This window comes from Crocuta crocuta, unplaced genomic scaffold (assembly GCF_008692635.1).
Source record: "Crocuta crocuta isolate KB4526 unplaced genomic scaffold, BGI_CrCroc_1.0 scaffold64, whole genome shotgun sequence".
Classification (NCBI taxonomy): Eukaryota; Metazoa; Chordata; class Mammalia; order Carnivora; family Hyaenidae; genus Crocuta; species Crocuta crocuta.
The window spans coordinates 11957705-11965233 of NW_027530640.1; positions in this window are offsets into that span (position 1 = coordinate 11957705).

A 7529-nucleotide genomic window follows, 5' to 3' on the forward strand; every position below is an offset into this window, starting at 1 on the left:
GCCCCCCCCTTTCATGTCTGCCGCGCCTCCCGCCATTATCTCCCTCCGCCGCGCGGCGTAATTCGATGCCAATCAGGTTTGGGGCGCGGAGGCTGCCGGATCAAAGACCGGGCCGCGGCGCTGGAGGGAGTGGGGTGGGGGCCAGGCTGTGCTCCCCCGAGGTCGCTGCACCCACCGCGCCCCGCCTCAGCGCCTAGGGTCAGACTGAGGAGGCCCCGCCCGACCCGTGACTGGGGAGGGGGAGAGTGTCAGAAAACCGCGTGGGGTGACGAGGTGGTCGTCGGCTGGACCTGAGTCCACTGGACCAGTGGCGGGGTCCCGCGGGGCACCCGGGCGATTCGTGGCCTGGAGGTTGAGGGTGGCTTCCTAGAGGGCGTGGCCATTAGGCGGAGCCTTGAAAGATTTCGGTAACAAATGTGGAGCCGTAGAGAAAGGGCATTCTAGGCGGAGGGACCTGCTTGGGTAAAGGCTGAGAGGCAGGCAGTGGCAGTGTTTTAGGAATAGAGAAGAATTCAGGCTGGGCGTTTGTGCTGCGTTGCATGGGCATGGGGCAATGGGGGGTTCTTGAGAGGGGAGGCACAGAATCTCAAGTGGCCTTCAGGATAATTTATGTGATGATGTCTTCTGCTTGCTCGAAGCTCTGCCCACCCGGTTTTTTCCCCTGGGAAATGGGGAAGCTATCAGCTTCCTCTACCTCCTCCACAAGAGATTAGTGAGAAGGTGAAAGTGATAAACCAAATGCAGTTCGCATTTATTGAGCACTTACTATCTGCCAGGCCAGGCCCCAGCCTTGGTTCATCAGCATAACTAGCCCTGCAAGGCTAGATAGAACTTCACAGAAGCGCACACTGAGGCAGAGAGCTAAAGTGATCTGCCTCAGGTTCTGCATCTGGTGCCCGGCATGGTTGAGATTTGAACCAGGCTTATAGATCTTGAGCTCACAGAAGGAGGGTCTTCCCCTGGGAGAGTCCCTACCCCAGCTTTGTGCCCTCCTCCCATCCCACTTGGACCTTGGGGAAGGATGGGCGTGAAGGTTTTAGAGCTGGCTGCCGCTCCAGCGGCAATGATTCCACAGTGGCCTGGGTGAGGACCAGAATCATCCTCGACAGACTCACAGCCACCTCCACTGCTACAGCCCTTGGCCTTGGGCAAGTCACCTGACACCTCCCCCAAGTCTGCTTCTTCATCTGTAAAATGGGGTTAACAAGTTTCTTTTGGCTTGTCCCTGAGGAGTCAGTGAGTGAACGCAGCAAAGGGTGTTTTGAAAGTAAAATGCAGTATAAATTGGATTTTTATTATCACCATCAGCCAACGACTTGGAGGGTGGGTGTCTGCCAGACATTCCCGGCAGAGGATGGAAAGCCCCTTCTCCCCCTAAGAAAATGCGTGTTTAGTCCTTGGTTCTGGAGAGAGTGTTCTCCTACCACCATTCCTGAGACCCAGAGAAATAGATTTTTCTCTCCCAAATATGCCAGGTCTTCACAACCCTAAGTATATCAGACCTGAGAATATTCTGAGCAAACAGCGGTATACATAATATATGCTTCTGTTCTGAGCTAAACATAGGCCTCTGGATTGTGAGGGTGCAACCCAGCAAGGGTGTCCACCTTTGCCGTCGACCCCTCAACCCTCAGAGCTGGGATCGGGTAAGCGGGTTGGGAGGTGTGGGGAGTGGGGAGGCAGGGCCTTGAGTCCTTGGTGCCTTCCAGATAGTTTCCTGTACCTGCTTGGGCTGGGTGTGGACTGGCACTGGGGAGATAGATGTAGAAGGCCCACAGCGAGTGCCCGTTCTGGTGAGGGAGGCCAGTGAGAGCACAGTTCTTGTACATGGGAGCACTCTTTTTTCCTAGAGGGATAAATAGTTGGATTGAGAAAAACAGAAGAACGAATAGAAGTTTACCAGATGACGGCTCGGGACAGGAAGCACACTTCAGGAATGTACAAGGCCTGGAGGCCAAAAGGACAGTGTTTCTGGAGGTGAGGAGGATGAGCAGGGGGCTAGACTGGAAAGGGCAGACCTGAAGAAACGTGGCAGTAAGAAAACTTGAGGATGTTGGCAACCCAGGGCAGCTTCAGAGCAGTCACCCTACCTCAGCCTCCTCATCTGTAGCATGGGTACAAGACACCCTCTCCCCCCACCCCCCAACTCCCACCACAACCCTGCAGGTCTGCCTGGAAAGTAAATGATAGAGAGGAAGAGGAGGTGCTTGTACTTTCATACCCCTCTCCCACTCAGGGAGCTAAGGGATGGGCAGAGGGCATGGTAAGGAGGCAGTGATGTGGGGCTCTGTTCCCACTGTTCTCCGTACACAGGGAGACAGACCAGGGATCCAGAGCCTCCTCCCAGATCTGATCTGGACTGCCAGATGGAGGTGGCCACGATTAGCAGCTCCAGGTGACAGGGGCACGTGACTTCGGTGGTGTCTACTGCTGCGGAAATGGGATCTTGGTTCTATCTCTTAGGTCAGGAGGGCTGCTGTCACTGAGGAGCTCTGCAGGGCCTGGCCTCAGAACTGACCGGGTTCTTTCTGCCATCTATTGGTTCTACATTTCCTACCTTCCTAAAGGAGATCCATTGTCCCCCATCCTCTGCCCCTCCGGGGGAGTCCCTGCCTGGCTGGAGCCGGGTGCCTATGTATGGTGGGGAAGGGGGTGGTGGCTGCGCGGCACACCGCAGATCCCAGCTGCCTCTGGACGCTGAAAAATCCAATTTTCTTCCTAATTGCCACCGCCCGCACTCTCTCTCCCCTCACAGCCTACTTCTGCTTGGCGACGCCTGGTCCCCCACGCTCCCCCTACTCCTGCCTCCCGCTACCCACCCCACGGCGGACGCTGCCCCCCCCTCGCGGTCACCCGTGTCGGGACGCACCATATATCATGTCCGCAGCCGGGAGGGGCTGGGGGAGCGGACAGGCACCCGCCCTGGGCTCCCTGACGAAATCGTCCTTTTCCGCGGCGGCGGATGACAGGTTGTGGGAACAACAGCTTGAATTACGGAAAGAAGTTTCCCCACTGAGTTAATCTGCAGTGGCTGGAGGTGACCTTCTGGAGACGGCGATTAATCACGGGCCGTGGCGGGCGCCGCGCCACGCCAGGCCCTTTGGGGGAATACTAATTCCACTACAAGATAAATCATAATTTGACAATAATCATCTGCCCTAATCACTCCAATTCTTCTGTTTAATTATTTGTATACACCGTGTTTCTTCAACGAGGACCCCTTGTGCCTGTGGGTGGGGAGAGGACAGCCGCCTGGGTGCAGACCCCTCTTTGGCCTCTCGGCCTCTCGGCCCTACTGTATGCCAGGGGAGGCCTGACTCACAACTGCTAGGGAGAGCTCAGAGTTATGATAGCACGACTGGGGAAACTGAGCCTCAGAAAGTGGCCAGGCCTTGCCCAAGATCCCACGGCAAGCTTTGAGTAAGCCAGGGTGAAGACGAGGTCCTCAATGTACCGCAAGGCCCTACCCTGCTGAAGGATGGCCCAGGGTGCCTCACTTCCACTGCTGGGTTCCCTGACCACTGTCCGCGGTCTCCTGTGAAGGCTGATTCCCCCCTCCCTCCATCTGCAAGCATGGACGGGATTGCTGCCTGCTTCCACTCCCTTTGCCTGAGCCCCAGGCCTGCATGTCCTCTGAGGACGTGAGGATGAGGGGTCATGGGCATCTGAGCAGGGCTTGCCTGCTTCCATCTACCGGTGCTATGTGACCACTGACAGCTGATGGGACCTCTTTGTAGCCTTTAAAATCGGTGGCCTTTATCTGTGAATTGGATGGGGCTCCCTCTCTCCCTGGGTGATAGAGACCTGGCCCCATGCCAGATCCATAGGAGTTTTCACAGATGCTTCCTGCTGCCCCTTCCCGCTCTGCCAGGGCCCAGCCACTAGAGGCCTATATTTTCCGCCTCCACCCACCCTCCCAAATCTGGCCCCTGGTGCCTCCATGTTCAACCCTTGGGTTGGGCTGCCGGGAGACTTCCAGGGACCTAATTTTGCCCCTGACGTTTGTTCCCCTTGGAGGGGCTGGATGGGCTGCTGCCAGCTCTGGCTCCCAGAAGCAGGAATCAGAATGACTCAATGTCTTTCTTTTTTCCATGCCAGCTCCTGGCACCCCTTGATGGGGGGTATTGGTGAAGAGGGTACAGTGGGGGCTGTGGGACCCAGTATGCCACCCCCCCCCGATGTGGCTCATGTGGGAACTGTGGTGTGCCTTTGTGGCAACCTGAGGGGGATGACTTCCTTAAACAAAAGCCGAAAGCCTCGCTGGGTGTGTGCTGATGGGGCTATAGCCACAGAGAATGATATACTGATGATAATGAAAATAATGGTAACAGCAGTGAATGTTCATTCCCAACAGCAGCCTGCCAGGGGATCTTCATCCCAAGGACAGTTGATGAAAGGCTGATGCTAGAGACAAAGCCCTTATCCTCAGGATACCTCAGTCTCCGGGAAGAGATGTGACCCCTTTGCTCGGATCAGAGAGAGAAGAAGGAAGCGGGAAAAAACACAAACCATGGTGTTACCTGCCTACATTTATGGAGCCCCTGCCACGTGTCAAGCTCCATGCTCAGTACTCGGCCTGTTTCACATCACATCTCTACGTTCTCATGACCACCTGTGAATGAGGTGTGGTGTCAGCCCATTTTACAGATGGGAAAACTGAGTCTCAGGGAGGCAAAGTCACTTGCTTTATGTCACCAATTTTATGAGTACAAGGTTGGGATTTGAACTCAGTCTCCTATTCCATCCGTTTCTGCCTCCTAGAAACGTCACCAAAGCCACTTCATCAGTATTGTAGAATTTCTGGCTGGAGGATCTGGGAAAAGCTGAGCTAGTCTCTTCACTTGTTGGAGTCTGTCTTCCCTGCTATGAATAGGAGCCTGAGGCAGGTGAGAGACTGGGGATGTGAAAGGGCAGTGGGTCCCTGCCTTGGCCTTCCATACCTGTAAGTCCCTCGTGGAATCTGACTTCCCTTCTTTCTGCTGTAGTTTCCCTTCACTCATCCTCTGTGGTCACAGCATTCCCTTCTTCCGTGTCTTTGGCTAGACCTGTGCCCTTCCATTCAAGTTCCTCAGTGACCCTTGCCTGGAAAAGAGGATATATGTGGGACAGGTGGTATCTTGTACCTAGTGGCCTCCATCTGATAATATTCCCTGACAACCCCTGGGCAGACCAGCCATGGCTTGTGACCAATGAGGACATTGTTAGCTTTGTGAGAGGTGTTTTGGTTAGGCGCCCCTTAGCTATCCTGTAGTCCCTTCTCTACCCAACCTGCAGCTGGCATATTCCCACACATCAGGCAGGGCTCTGGAGGGTGGCTGAGCAGAAGTACCCTACCCCAGCTGTAAAGATCTGAGGGGGGTCATTTAGCCTCTCTGAGCCTCAGTTTCCTTATCTGCAAACCAGAAGTACTAATACCTGGCACACATTAAGCACTCAATAATTGTGACCTATTATTAGTGTAAGTATCGGACTGCATGGTGAGATCACAGAGGCACACTCCCTTGGCCTGGCCCCTAAGTTGCCTTTTGGGGTGTTCAAGAGGGGAGGGGCATTCCCCTGCAGACAGAACTCCACTCAGAAAGCCACTGGGTCAGCCCTTTCCCACTGGGGCCGCCTTTCCCCCCTACCCCCACCTGGGGTCTGACAAGTGAGGAGAGGGCTGCCTGGGGAGGTGGTGGAGCTGTGGCAGAAGAGAGGGGAGCCAAAGGTTGGCCGAGTGGGGGAGAGATGGCCTGGGGGGAGAGCAGCTGAGTCGCTGGGGAGGGTGGGAGGCTGTCGTGCTATAAATACCTCCCAGGTAACAGGACCCGTAAATGAAGGGAGGGAATTAGTCACATTCCGCGGCGCCTGGGAGAGAGGACAGGGAGCAATGACCTGAATCCATGGAAGGGAAAAAATTAGGCTAACCTTGAGGTGGGGGGGTGGTGGTGGTTAGGGCTGGATTCTGTGCCTCCTCAGAGGAGTGCCCTGGACTCTATCTGCTGGACAGGGGCCAGGGAGGAATAATCATGGCAGGAGGGGTCTGGGAGGGACAGCTTGTCTACTCCATGCCCAGATGTGTGAGGGGCTCTTTTCTTCTCAAGGATTCCCTAGCCTCTCTCACAAACTCAGTCCTCTTCCTCTTAGAAGTTCTTCCTGGGGTCTAGCCTTGATCTTTCCTCATGCCACTCTGAAGCGTATTCTCATTTGCTGCTCTCCTGAAGCCCCTGCGTTATCGTGCGTGTACCTCTGTGTCATTCCCTGGGTCCCTGGTTCAGGCAGAAGATTCTTTGGTTGGGAAGGCGAGAAGGTTGTGTCCTGCTTCCTCTCTGGATCCCACTGCGGGGGCTGGGTCCACTTATCCCTCACTGGGCTGATGACCATGGTCTGCCCTGCAGTCCCCCAGCCCCGCTCTGCATGGTTGCCAGAGCAACAGTCAGTACATGTCCTCACTTGCTCACACCTTCCCTACTCCTCTAGGAATGGAGTCCAGGCCCCTTGGCTTGCATACCCAGCCTGCTGCATCAGCCTCCACACAGCTTCCCTACGACATCTGCACTCGCTCTCCCTCACACCCAGCCCGCAGCTCCCAATTCTCCAGGTCTTTGCACGGACTGGCCTTTCAGTTGAGGGTAACCTCTCCTTGTTCTCCCTGTTAGACTTGCATTTTCTCCCAGGCCCCAAGTTCTGAAATTCTCCCAGCTGCCTCCCCAGCTGAGTTGGGTCCTCTCTCATCTATGCTCTGGAAACACTTCTGGCAGGGGTAGTGTGGGAAAGTGGTTAAGATCCAAAGTAGAAGGCCAGCCTTGCCTCATCCTATGTGGCCTCTGGTGAATAAATGAACTCTCTCCTATGCCTCAGTTTCCTCATCTGTAAAAACGGGTTCTCACAGCGCTTCTCAAGGGTGATATACTTTGGGTGAGCCCATGTGTGAGGAGGGCCTAGCACATAGTCAGCGGGTGGCTGTTGTTGGGGTCACAGTATTGATCGCACTGTTTCTGTGTCTGTCTCCTCTGTGGGCTGTGAGATGGGGAGGGGGTGGCGCTGCGTCCCCGTGTGACTCGTCGCCGCAGCCGCAGTGGCCAGCTCGCGCCTGGCACTGAGACGGTCGGCAAATGTTTGCTGAATTAATGAGTGGGGGCTGCAGGGCGGGCCTGGGCTGCAGTTCCGCCTGGGCTGCTGCAGCTGGGGCGCCTGTGTACATGTGTGTGCGGTGGGAGCGTGAGTGAGGGGTGTCTGTGGGTGGGGGAGCCGTATCCGTGTCCCGTCCCGGGGGTCTGGCGGCGCCGTGGGCAGCCTGGCGCGCCCGCTCCCTGGGGTCCCCGCCCAGCGCCTGCCTGGCTGCGGGACCCCGTTGCCAGGAGCAGTCAGGATGCGGCAGCGTCTCCATGGCAACGCGGCATCTCGAGCCGCGCGCCCGCCCTCCCCCGGCGCCCCGCTGTGGGCAGGAGGCCGAGCCTGGCAGCCCCTCCCGGCCCAGCAGCCAGCAAGCTGGGCCAGGAGGCCAAAGCCTGGTGGGAGGGACTGAGGAGGGGGCTCCTTATTTTTCT